Consider the following 13844-nt stretch of genomic DNA (forward strand, 5'->3'; position numbering starts at 1 on the left):
ATTGGACTATGGACTATTAATAGATGGGGGTATTGTCTAATCGAATGACAACTCATTAGAATCTGTCGAACCTATCTTCAAATTAGTTAATCTAATAATGATTAAATGATTATGCATGTCCTATTTAGTGACGTTTATACGACATCTTTTACGATCATTTAATTAATTATTCGGGTTGGGTAATTGATTATTCAAACTGATCAAGTGGGTAAATTAATGTTCATATCTTATTAAAACAGGGGTGGATTACATACAAGGGTAATTGGTGTAATTGTTAATAAAATATTAAAACTTTGGATTACACGCAGTCGATAATCTGGTGTAATTATTAACAAAGTATTAAAAGCTTGTTACAGTTCGAATCCCTAATTAGTTGGAATATTTGACTTCGGAAATAAGGTTAATTTGACGAGCATTTTATAATTATGACCGATGGACTATTATGGACAAAAACTAGATAGGTATCAAATAAATCCAGGACAAATGACAATTAACTCATGGTAATAAATTAAAATCAAAACGTCAAACATCATGGTTACGGAAGTTTAAATAAGCATAATTGTGTTATTTCTATATTTCATCGTACTTTTATTTACTGTCATTTTATTTATTGTCATTTTAATATTGTTATTTATTTTACACACTTTAATTATTGTCATTTATCTTTATGCTTAAAAATATAAAATCGACAAACCGGTTATTAAACGGTAAACCCCCCTTTTATAATAATAATACTACTATATATAATTATATATATTTTATATAAATATAGTTGTTAAAAATATAGTACGTAATCACTAGCTCCCTGTGGAACGAACCAGACTTACTAAAAACTATACTACTATACGATTAGGTACACTGCCTATAGTGTTGCAGCAGAGTTTAGGTATATCTCATTTGTAAATAAATAATTAAAACTTGTGTAATTTGTATCATAATTTGTATCGTATTTTGTAATAAAAATAATAATATTTCGTGCCCCTCCGCTCGCACATCAAGTTTTTTGCGCTGCTGCTGGGGAACGCTGAAAAACGCTATATTTTCATTCTATATTTGTAAAAATATAATTATATATAAATTGCAACAAAAAAAAAAACCATTAATTAAGTTAAACACACCCTCTTTGTCAATTCTTTTCGTAACCAGTAGACAAAATTAGGAATCAATCCCTTTCTTGCTATAAAGTTGATGTGGAGACTTTAACTTTTTATCAACATATTGGTTGTCAATTCTTCTTTAAACGTTTTGTAACAAAGTATTACGATATTTTTAGTTTTTCATTTTTAGACTTCTAAGTTTTTAAACGATAAGCTTTAAGTTCTCCGCCAATAGTTTTTGGTATTTTAAGCTTTAGACGTAGAATTTTAGCTTCTAAGTTTTAATTGTTTTTCGACGTTTATTTTTCTTTTTCTTGTTTTTCGACGCTCTTTTTTCTTTTCATTTCTACGCGCTAGTTTATAGGACATAGATTTTTATTTCAAAATTTCGACGAAAAAATTATTTTAAGCGATTAAATTGATAGACATCCAAAATTTTCTGCTTCGTAGTAATAGTTGGATTTGTTAGTGGCAGAGTTGTGAATTTTTCGATTTAAAGGATCCTGGCTCCCTGCTGCATCTTTTAGCTATTCGAAACGTGGGCAAAAGCAGAAAATTCTATTAATTTGATAACTTATATAATAACTAATAGGATATTCAGTGAATGCACCGAGCGAAACGTTCACCACCTTTCATACGTTCACCACCTGTAACCAGATCAAGACATCTAGCCAATATTGTCGCCGTTGATTTTTCTTTAGAATCATCATCTAGTCGAACAAGTACTCCAATTCAAATTTCCGATAATTCATTTTTTGAACCCGACTTCACAATTAAGAACCCGGAGGATATTCAAGGACAATTCCAAGATCCTGAACCACTAATCATTCCTCCTAAACCACAAACCGTTAAATCAGAATCTTCTACTGATTCAGGTTCAACAAATTTAAAAATGGAAATAACGGAACCTCAAAGTATGGAAGACTGAATGAGAGCCACACGCACTGGCCAAGGTCACGCCATTATTCAGCCAGATGTTAATGCGCCAGATTATGAAATTAAATGACAAATCCTACACATGGTAACTAATCAATGCCAATTTAGTGGTACGCCAAAAGAAGATCCAAACGAACATCTTCGAAACTTTAACAGGATATGTACTCTATTCAAAATCAGAGAAGTCGAGGATGAACAGATCTATCTCATGTTGTTTCCCTCGACTTTAAAGGGAGAAGCCAAAGATTAGTTAGAATCGTTACATGAAGGGGCGATTGACACATGGGATGTCTTAGTTGAAAAATTTCTTAAAAGATTCTTTCCGGCATCTAAAGCCGTGAGATTTCAAGGAGAAATTGTTACGTTTGCGCAAAAGCCAAATGAAACATTATATGAGGCGTGGACAAGATTCGGAAAGTTGTTGAGAGGATGTCCTCAGCACGGTTTAGACACTTATCAAATAGTACAAATATTCTACCAAGGTGTCGACGTTGCTACACGAAAAGACATCGACACAGCAGCTGGTGGTTCCATTATGAAGAAAATCACAACCGAAGCTCACAAAATCATTGATAACACAACATCTCACTCGTATGAGTGGCACCAGGAAAAAGATATCTTTCATTCATCTAAAGTGGCTAGAGCAGATTCTAGCCATGACTTTGATTCCGTTTCTGCAAAAATAGATGCTTTCGAGAGACGAATGGAAAAGATGACTAAAGATACTCACGCAATACGAATAAGTTGTGAGCAATGCGGTGGACCACACTTAACAAAAGATTGTCACATTGAGCAAACGATGGAACAACGTGAGAATGTTTCTGCTGTTCCCCTGAATAACAACAAGAGTATTGTAGAGGGGTTGGTGAATACAATTTTTTTTAATTAACTAACCAATTAAACACAGTTTAGTATTCAAGCATGTAGTGTAAGTAGAGTCAAGGGTAATTTTTCAACTGTTATTCTTTATTGATTAAATCACAAAGAATTACAACTATCCTTGGCGGAATGATAGTTGGTTGATACAAATTTACCTATATATAGCTATGAGGATAAACTTAAAGCTATTATACGTTTTGGACTCTAAATAACAAAACCCACACCACTAGTTGTTACAATAGTGGATACAACAATTTATAGTAGTCCTATTAACCGTGTAATAGTTCTATTGTCCACTGGTACATAGGATGTCTGTACTTGTGGGGACAACTGCATCAGAGAGCGTGTTCTCCTCTTTCCTCTTTGGTAGCTATTTGCAGGAACACCCCAATTCGGTTTGGCACCACTATTTGTTTAAACAAATAGAATGTTGTGTTCCCTAGGCATTGACAAAGTATAGCACATGTCTGCACATGCGTTAAACTTCTGCATTCCCACGTGGTCTTGTAAGGTCACTCGTCAGCCGCCGACGCTTGTCCTTTCCTGTTCAACTTTGTCTTTGACTTCTGTTAAATAGTACAATTGATGTAGACCACTCAGAAAACCACCATGCTTATAATGGAGCATGGCTATCTTGTGTTGTATGTTGCTTTCCAGGTTTACTGGTTCTTCTTATGCTGAGTCACTTGATATTCTTAAATTGCTGAGTACTCATCATGTGCTGATTCGAAGAATACACTCTACCCTGTGCTGGTAGACTAGGCAGCATACTGAACACTTGACACAGCAATATTTGTTGTCTGTACATAAAACAAACTTGTGCTGCCTGAACATAACATTGTAGTGCAAATAAATTACAGTTTTGTCATAATTAAATCCTTAATTATTTTGGGGACTCAACAATCTCCCCCTATTTGATGATGACAAAACTTATGACATTTAGAGAAAAACACTAAAGCAGTACTGGGGGACCTATTGAAAAATAGACAGTAAATTTGTCCATTTTAAGTTTGTTTTTGGGATCTTTTGCTGACTTATCTATATCTTATAACTTGATATGATTTTGAAGATTAACTCATTTCATATTCATTACAACAGAGTATATACAGTAATTACAAAACATCGTAATGAAAAAAGAAGTAACAAAAGATACAATTTAAGCACTAGAAGGCTATCTGTCTTTATCTTTATCCTTTTTTAGTTCATCACCAGATAGCTCTTCTTCTTTCACTTTCAAGGCAGCCCAGGCTTCAGGAAACAAGTAAGGCAGCTCAGCAGGGTTATAAACTAGAACATGAGGAGGTAGAATGATGGGATCTCTTCTATGTGGGCCTTCACTAGTAGATTTCTTTCTTTTAGGCTTTTGAGAAAGAACTTCCTCTACGTTTACTACTGGTGCATTCCCAAATTTTGTTGCTTTGTTGAAGAGCTCTTGGAGTTCTGGCTTCAATGTCTTTTTAATACCACTTTCAGCTTTACCAATGAAGTACTCCAATATCTCCATCCATTCACAGAATCCAAAGGTTCTCAAATCAGTGTAGTCTACCCTCTCTTGAATGTTATCTTCCCTGCTGATACTGAAAGCTCTTTTTGTGCCTTTGTGCACTTTGATGATCTTGCTGGGATTTGATCTCCTGGTCAGTACATCACCATACTTGCTCCTATAATAGTGATTAGATAGCTCAATTGTTCGTTCAGTTTCTATAGGAGCAGTAGCAGGTACTTTCTTAGCAGCTTCCTGTTCATCAAGAGCTTTATCTTGTTCCTTAACAATAGCTTTGGCTAGCTTGATGGACTCAGCCTCTTGCTTTCTATCAGCAGCCAATTTAGCTTCTACTTCCTGAAGCCTTACCCTTTCAGCATATTCAGCATCACCATCCTCCCTTCTTTGCCTTTCAACTTCTAAGCCCAAAAGACAATCATCGGCAGTAATATTCAGGGAATTTGTTATTTCAATCATTTTCCTTCCCTCATCAGTTCTAAGGGCATCACGATACTGCCTTAGATCCATACCCAGTTGCCGAGCCTCATGAAATTGAGCTTTCCCTTCATCAGTATGTAGCCTTTGACCACTGCTATTTAGATACACCCCAATTTCAACGCCATAAGTTAAGGCAGTGATGTAGAATGGCTAATCAAGAGGATGATGCAGTAATCTAACTTGGTGTATCCTTTCAGAAATAGCTGCTTGTCTTTGCTCAAGCAATTCAGGTACAGTGATCTCCAGCATGTAAGCCTTTTGAGATCCATTTTGGAAGCCTCAAGCAATTCAGGTGTGATCCGTTTTGGAAAACGTGGGAAGTTAAACCCACGATACATTGGTCCTTTTGAGATCTTGGAACGTGTTGGACCTGTTGCTTACCGTTTGGATCTACCAGTACAATTGAGCTCAGTTCATCCCACCTTCCACGTGTCGAACTTGAAGAAGTGTCTTGCTGCACCTGAACTTATCATACCACTGGAAGAACTTACAATTGATGACAAACTCCACTTTGTGGAAGAACCAGTTGAGATTATGGATCGTGAGATCAAAACTTTGAAACGCAACAAGATTCCGATCGTCCGAGTGCGATGGAATGCCAAACGAGGACCTGAGTTTACTTGAGAGCGAGAGGATCAAATGATGCGGAAGTATCCTCACCTTTTCCCAACTCCTCCATCTACCTCAGCTTAAATTTCGGGACGAAATTTTCTTTAACAGGTGGGTAATGTAACGACCCTGGAATTTCCAACATTTATTTATTAATAATTATTATTATTAATACGTGTGATAAAACGAATGTATGTCATTACATTTACATGTTGCCATGATTGCCCGAACTTGACTTTAATTGCCCGAAACGTCTTTGTGACACCCGGAACTTTCACGAATAATATTTTTAGATGTTATTTACATTCATGATTAGTTTATTAATCATTTTAATTAACTAAAGTTGTTAGTTAGTTACTTGGGCTTTTAATTGGATTAACTTGTTAATTACATTCATACTTGGGCTTTTACTTGAACTTGGGCTTGACAAAGTTAATGGACTCATGAATAAGACTTATAAGCCCATCCTACCTTTTAAATGGACTTAGTTAGCCCACTCTTTCATGTGTAAGTACCAAGTTAAATGGAAACTAGTTAGTTAACTTGACTTGGAATCTAGTTGGCACTTAATCCCCATGTAAACCATCCTTTTAACCACCTTTTAACATCTTTACAATCTAGTAACCATTAAACAAACTCCCCCTCCCTTTTTGCTGCAGAAAACCGTGAGCCTAGAGGCTCCATATGGGGAGTTTGGTTTTCATTTTTCATCACTTCATTCATTTGCATTCCTCTCTCAAAAACACATACTTACTTGCTTCATCTTTTCTCTCTTTTTTTCTCTCTTTCTTGTAAGTGACTTGAACAATTTCTCCTTCCTTTCTCCTTGTCCAAAACCGTAGCATATGCTACAAATATCATCATCGTACTTTGTTTGTTGTAATCTTTGTTTACTTGTGTTGATTTCTAGTAGTTGTTAGTTACTTACTTGGTTTCAAGAATCAAACTTGCTAGTTTCTTTCTTCTTTTATCTTGTAATTACAAGAACACTCAAGAACATAACTTACTAGTTATGGTTCTACATATACTTTCTTTAAAGATTACAAGTTCATGTGTTGATTAAAATCATACTTGTGATTCATAAAGTAAACTTCAAGTTTACTTTCTTAAAGATTAAACTTTGGTTTGAATCTTTAAAAGTATGAACAGCCATGAACAAATTACATGTTTACTTAGTTTACTTCTTCATTTTTGCACTTTAATTTCATGTAACTAGTTTAAATGGTCAAGTACTACAAGTTAGTCTTGATCTCATTAATCTTGAACTAAAAGTTAACTTTGGAAGTTCAAGAACAAACAAATAAGTTTTCTTTAAAAATAACTTTGTATACTTATGCTTGATCTAGACTTTTGAGTCTTGGATCTTCAAGATCTAACTAAGAACTATGTTCTACATCTTAAGATCTTGATTAGTTAGTTTACTTTCAAGTTTGTAACTTGTTATTAGCTTTAAAGTTCATGTATGTGTTAGATCTAAGACTTTGATGTAACTTTGGTTCATCAAAACACTTGCAACACTTAAGTGAGTTGTGCTTCATGTCTTAGACTTGCACTTGGGTTATGATGGTCAAATCTTGGTCAATATGATGCAAACACATCAATGAGTTGTACACTTGAAGCTATATGCATCAAGGATGAGAACCGTGATAAGCATCGAGCACCGGAACCCATTATTTTCTGTTTACTGTCTTCTACCTAATGTTTTGGTGATTCTGTAATAGACTAGTAGACCTGGGCTGTTGTGATTATTATTTTCAAATATCTCTTTTCTAGTATATAACTTTTCATTTAAGACTCGTCTTCATCTGAGTTACGGTTTAGGATTTATGGCCCTCCGATCGTCACTAGGTCCTTTTAACGTTGTGCAGAAATTTCAGACCTACTCGCACTTAAACCGTCACCACGGTTAAACGAAGATGAGTTTGCTTCTGTAAATTTTACCACACTTAAAGGACTCATATACGGAGCCATGTCCACTGGTCTCACCTTAATTCAGTAAGGGTAGAGGCCGTGGTGACTGACTGAAGTCAGCCTTTGTTTAAAACTACTTTCATAAACGAAACTTACTTTATGCCTTATGTTTGATGATGAAAGATGATGACCCTTAAGACCTTGTTTACATAATTTTAAACCTATTAAGACGATTTACTGACTTAGCACTATTTGACTTAGGTTGAGGACCTTCGGACCGATTACTTGCACACCTTTTCCGAACCGACTTTACGACTACTTTATCATTGTGAGTTATAGCATTCCCTTTTTACTTTAACTTATTTTGGGAACTGAGAATACATGCGGATTTTATGTTTTACATACTAGGCACGAGTACTTAAACTTATATATGTGTGGGTTATACAACGGCATAAACATTCCCTTTAGCTCGGTAACGTTTAATCATTGGTTTTTGAACCGTGAACGCGAATCTTAGATATGGATCCATAGGGTTTGACATCCCCACTCGGGCTAGTCGCGCTAGCATTTAACGAGTGTTTAATACTTCGTAGACATACACACTTGCCAAGTGTACTTTCAGGGGGTATAAACGTTAAGTTAGTTACCAAGTGCCCACGGTTAACATATACTTTATCATACTATTTTGAAACGCTCTTTGTAGCATTGAAATCTCGTGGCCTACCTTACTTACTGTTATACTTAAACTATAGCTCACCAACCTTTGTGTTGACGTTTTAAAGCATGTTTTTCTCAGGTGCTTGAGGTTAGCTTCCGCTGTGTACTAGTCGTGTTGTAGACACCCGCTGCTTAGAGTTGTTATCGCATGAACTACTTTACCCTGCATTCAAACTTTAGTACTTTTGAACTATGACTTGTAACGACCATTGTGGTCACATACACTTATTATTTGCTTCTACTTAGTGAAGCATGCTTTTGGATTGTAAAACATTCGATGTTGGTTTAGACATCACTTTATTATTGAATGCAAACTCTTTTTGAAAACGCATATAGTACTTAACCTTGTAATGATCCTGTTGTTGATGATTTGTACACGATGGTTTTGTACGGGGCGTCATATTTGGTATCAGAGCATTGGTTGTAGGGAATTAGGTTGCATTAGTGAGTCTAAGACCGACCCGAGTAGGATTCACTAATAGGACTAATCTACAACTTGCTAGTTTACTTGTTTCCGCTGAACTTACTGCATGCTGCTGCTTACTTTTACTGCTATATGTCGTATGCTATTACATGATTTCACTACTGAATGCTATTACTTGCTTTCGATTGCATGCTACCTTCGTACGATTTGCTGTTATTGCCATGCTACTTATTGTTATACACGATTTAAACTGTTGGCCTAATACGTGCTTGCTTTATGACTTACTGACATGGAAAATTTATTTTTCCTTGTTCAGATGTCGGATGTACCACCTACTAGCGTTTTGAGAAGTTTAGACTCTTCATCTACTCCACCTACCACCGTTGCCGATCCACCGATCCCGATACGCACAAGTGACCCCGGCGCTTCATCTTCCGGGACTAGCAGCCAGCCGCCTGCACCAGTGGCTACTTCTGATGGACACGTGGGCCCTACGGAGATTCCAGCTCCGTCTGCTCCTGGACCCTCGGGGTCACAGCCCCGCATCGGTGGTGTTGTGATCCCCGCGGAGTTTGGGGAAGGGCCATTCCGTAACCATATGCGCATGCCGTGCCGACGCACTCCAGATGGGCGTTTAGTGTCGATTCCGCCAGGCAGACACAGAGAGATGTTGACCGCCTTCGGACTGCCAGTTCAGCCACCCATGCCACCACCGCATGATTCGGATGACTTATCATCCGCCGATTCTTCATCAGATGATTCTTCATCAGAATCCAGTGACGACGAGGACCCGACTGATATACCTATACAGGCACCCTCCACCCCGCCGAGGAAGCGGTACCGTCCTGATGGCACCGTCATTCCAGGGGTGAATGGAGGTCGTGCTTTCACTGACGCTTTTGGTCAGCGTCGGAGAGTTACTGCCCGTAAGCGGCTCGTGTCGTACCCTGCCGACCCACTCATACGTAAGGCACCTCATTACGTGCTAACTATTTCTGGAGCCGGAACGTCTGCACCTCGTTTCGTGAGGTCTGCACCACCTGCACCACTGGCACCACCCGCACCACCGGCACCACCAACACCGCCTGCCCCACCAACTCCCACTGTCGAGGAATTGACAAGGGAGGTGGGAATCCTCCAAGCTCGGGTTACTGAGCTCGAGGAGCAGTTGGCTCAGGTTTTAGACATCCTACACCCACCTCCACCGTAGGAGTTTTGTATTTAGATTTCGTTATGTAATCTAGTTGTAGTTTCATATTTCACTTATGTATTGTACGAATCTATCATGATGTATGAAACTTATTATTAATGAATGGAAACTTTGTGATGTTACTTTTTGCACAAGTGTTCTACTTACGTTACTGTATGGTGTTTTGCGGTACTTGTATCAACTTGCGTTACTTAATTAACATGTGTTGTGCTGTTTACATGTTGGTTGTTATATACTATATTATTATATATTGAATGCTGGATTTTGACTTGAGTCAAAATGTTTGTATAGAACATCATGGCTAACAGTCGATCCACACCTACTGCTGCTCAAATTGAAGAGATGATCCAAGAACGCGTAGCCGCAGCCCTAGCATAAAGAAACCTCCAAGCTCCACCGCCACCACCACCGGTTATCCCACCCGTTCGAAATGGATGTACTTACAAGGAATTCCAGAGCTGCAAACCACATAACTTCAGTGGAACCGAGGGACCGGTTGGTCTCACCAGATGGTTCGAGAAACTTGAATCAGTATTCCGAGTTAGCAACTGTTCGGAGGACAACAAGACCAAGTTTGCTTCGTGCACGCTATCTGACTGCGCGCTAACGTGGTGGAACACGTTAGCTCAAGTGAAAGGCATTGATGAGGCGTATGCTACGCCATGGGAGGAATTCAAAGCGGCAATGATTGATGAGTATTGTCCGAGAACCGAAATACAAAAGATGGAGATGGAATTCATGCAGCTAAAGGCCGTTGGGAATGACCTTGATAGTTACAACAGGAGATTTTTAGAACTAGCCCTGATGTGTCCGAAAATGGTCACCCCGGAATTCAAACGAATGGAAAGGTACTTCTGGGGACTCCCTAAGAGCATTAAGGGAAACGTCACCTCATCCAAACCCCCAAATGTTCCCGAAGCGATGCGCATGGCGCATAATTTAATGAATCAGATAACCATCGATGAACCGGAGAAAACTAAGTCTGAAGTGGGTACTAGTGAGAAGCGCAAATGGGATAACCACAACAACAACAACAACAACAACAACAACAACAACAACAACAACAACAACAACAGGGGAAGAAACTATGAACAGAACCCGGCGAAACGACATGAGGGTTTCAGAGGAAACAACAACGGTGGAAACCCCAACCCCAACAACAACACCAACTCCAACCCGAACTACAAGGGAACCCTACCTCAATGCAAGAGGTGCTACAAACACCACACTCGGTATTGAAATGTTGTTTGCGAGAAGTGCCAACGGTCTGGGCATGTTGGAAAAGACTGCAAGGTCACCACTTTGAATGGGAAGCCGAACCCCACAGGGCCAAGGAAGTGCTACGAATGCGGGCAAACGGGCCATTTCAGAAGTACGTGCCTAAACAAGCGAAAAGATGGCGGACCACCCCGTGGTAGAGCTTTTAATATTAATGCAAGGGATGCACGCGATAACCCCGACTTGGTGACAGGTATATTCAAAATCAACAATCTTTTAGCTTCTGTCTTGTTTGATACTGGTGCGGATAGAAGTTATGTATGTAGACATTTTTGCGATAAGATTAATTGGTCATTAGTCCCGTTAAAAGAAAGTATGCTTGTCGAGGTCGCCAACGGTAAACTTGAGAAAGTTGACCATATTAGTCGAGGAGCTATTATCAACATAGCTGGTGCAGATTTCGAAATTGACTTGATACCTATCAAACTGGGAAGTTTTGACGTGATCGTCGGTATGGATTGGCTGAGCAAGATAAAGGCCGATATTATCAGTGGAGATAAAGCACTTTGCATACCACAAGGAGATGGCGAACCACTGGTTATCTATGGAGAGAGATGTACCTCAAAGTTGAACCTCATTAGTTGCGTGAAAGCGCAAAAGATTATGAAGAAGGGACGTTTTGCTGTCCTAGCACACGTGAAAGCGGTAGAAACTGAGGTGAAGAGCGTGAACGATGTCTGAATTGTGAACGAATTTTCTGATGTCTTCCCTGAAGAATTGCCTGGATTACCACCACCAAGAGCAGTAGAGTTTCAGATTGATTTAGTGCCAGGAGCCGCACCTGTAGTTCGCGCACCTTATAGACTCGCACCTTCTGAGATGCAAGAATTTCAAAGTCAACTACAAGAGCTGTTAGACCGTGGATTTATTCAACCAAGTTTCTCGCCTTGGGGCGCACCTGTGTTATTTGTGAAGAAGAAGGATGGATCCTTCCGTATGTGTATCGACTACCGTGAACTCAACAAATTGACTATCAAGAATCGGTATCCTCTTCCACGAATTGATGATCTTTTTGACCAACTACAAGGATCGAGCATTTACTCAAAGATTGATTTGCGATTCGGATATCACCAGCTGAGGGTGAAGGAAAGTGACGTGATGAAAACTGCATTCAGGACCCATTATGGTCATTATGAGTTTCTCGTGATGCCATTCGGTTTGACAAATGCACCTGCCGTGTTCATGGACCTCATGAATCGTGTCTGCAAGCCGTACTTGGATAAGTTTGTTATCGTCTTCATAGATGATATCCTCATCTACTCCAAAAGCGAAGAAGAACATGGACAACACCTCCGACTAGTGCTTGAGCTCTTGAGACAAGAGCAACTTTACGCCAAATTCTCCAAGTGTGAATTTTGGTTGAAGGAAGTTCAGTTTCTGGGTCATGTTGTGAGCGACCAGGGTATCAAAGTTGATCCCGCCAAGATTGAAGCCATCAGCAAGTGGGAGACCCCCACTACTCCGATGCATATTCGCCAATTCCTAGGTCTCGCCGGTTATTACCAAAGGTTTATCGAAGGTTTTTCTCTGATTGCGCGTCCTTTGACCGTACTGACTCACAAGGGCAAGAAGTTCATTTGGGAACCCACACACGAATCAGCATTTCAAACTTTGAAGAAGAAGTTAACCACCGCACCTATCCTATCACTTCCTGAAGGCAGTGACGACTTTGTTGTTTATTGTGATGCATCGAAGAGTGGTTTTGGTTGTGTACTGATGCAACGATCAAAGGTTATTGCCTATGCCTCCCACCAATTGAAGATTCACGAGCAGAACTACACTACACATGATCTTGAACTTGGAGCCGTTGTCTTTGCACTCAAATTGAGGAGACATTATTTGTATGGAACTAAGAGCACTATCTTCACCGATCACAAGAGTCTCCAGCACATCTTCGATCAGAAGCAACTAAATATGAGATAGCGTGTATGGATTGAGACACTCAACGACTATGATTGTGAACTCCGTTATCACCCTGGCAAGGCCAATGTTGTAGCTGACGCTTTAAGCCGAAAGGAGAGGACGGCACCTCTTCGTGTTAGGGCTCTGAACATCACCATCCATTCGAACCTCAACAGCCAGATCAGATTAGCCCAAGATGAGGCTCTCAAGGAGGAGAACATATCTCATGAACATTTGAACATACTTGTCTCTCGATTCGAGGTTAGGGAGTCTGGACTTCGATGTTATGCCGGAAGAATTTGGGTACCTTATTATGGAGATCTACGAAACCTGATACTTGATGAAGCACACAAATCGAGATATTCGATTCACCCTGGAGCAGGCAAAATGTACCACGACCTTAAAGAACAGTATTGGTGGCTGAATCTTAAGAAGGACGTTGCAACTTATGTTGGGAAGTGTTTGACTTGTTCGAAAGTTAAGGCCGAACATCAGAGACCTTCTGGGTTACTTCAACAGCCGGAAATCCCACAATGGAAGTGGGAAAGGATAACAATGGACTTCATCACCAAGCTACTAAAGACGGTGGGCGGATACGATACCATCTGGGTTATTGTTGACTTCCTCACCAAATCTGCACACTTTCTAGCAATGAAGGAAACTGATACAATGGAAAGACTTGCTCAATTATACATTAAGGAGGTTGTATCTCGTCATGGTGTACCTTTATCGATCATCTCCGATCGCGATCCCCGTTTTGCTTCTAGATTTTGGCGTTCTTTGCAAGAAGCCATGGGAACTCGTCTCGACATGAGTACTGCTTATCATCCTCAGAATGACAGGCAAAGTGAACGAACGATTCAGACCTTGGAAGACATGCTGCGTGCATGTGTCATTGAT

The sequence above is a fragment of the Rutidosis leptorrhynchoides genome, chromosome 2, assembly GCF_046630445.1.
Source record: "Rutidosis leptorrhynchoides isolate AG116_Rl617_1_P2 chromosome 2, CSIRO_AGI_Rlap_v1, whole genome shotgun sequence".
In the NCBI taxonomy this organism is placed as follows: Eukaryota; Viridiplantae; Streptophyta; class Magnoliopsida; order Asterales; family Asteraceae; genus Rutidosis; species Rutidosis leptorrhynchoides.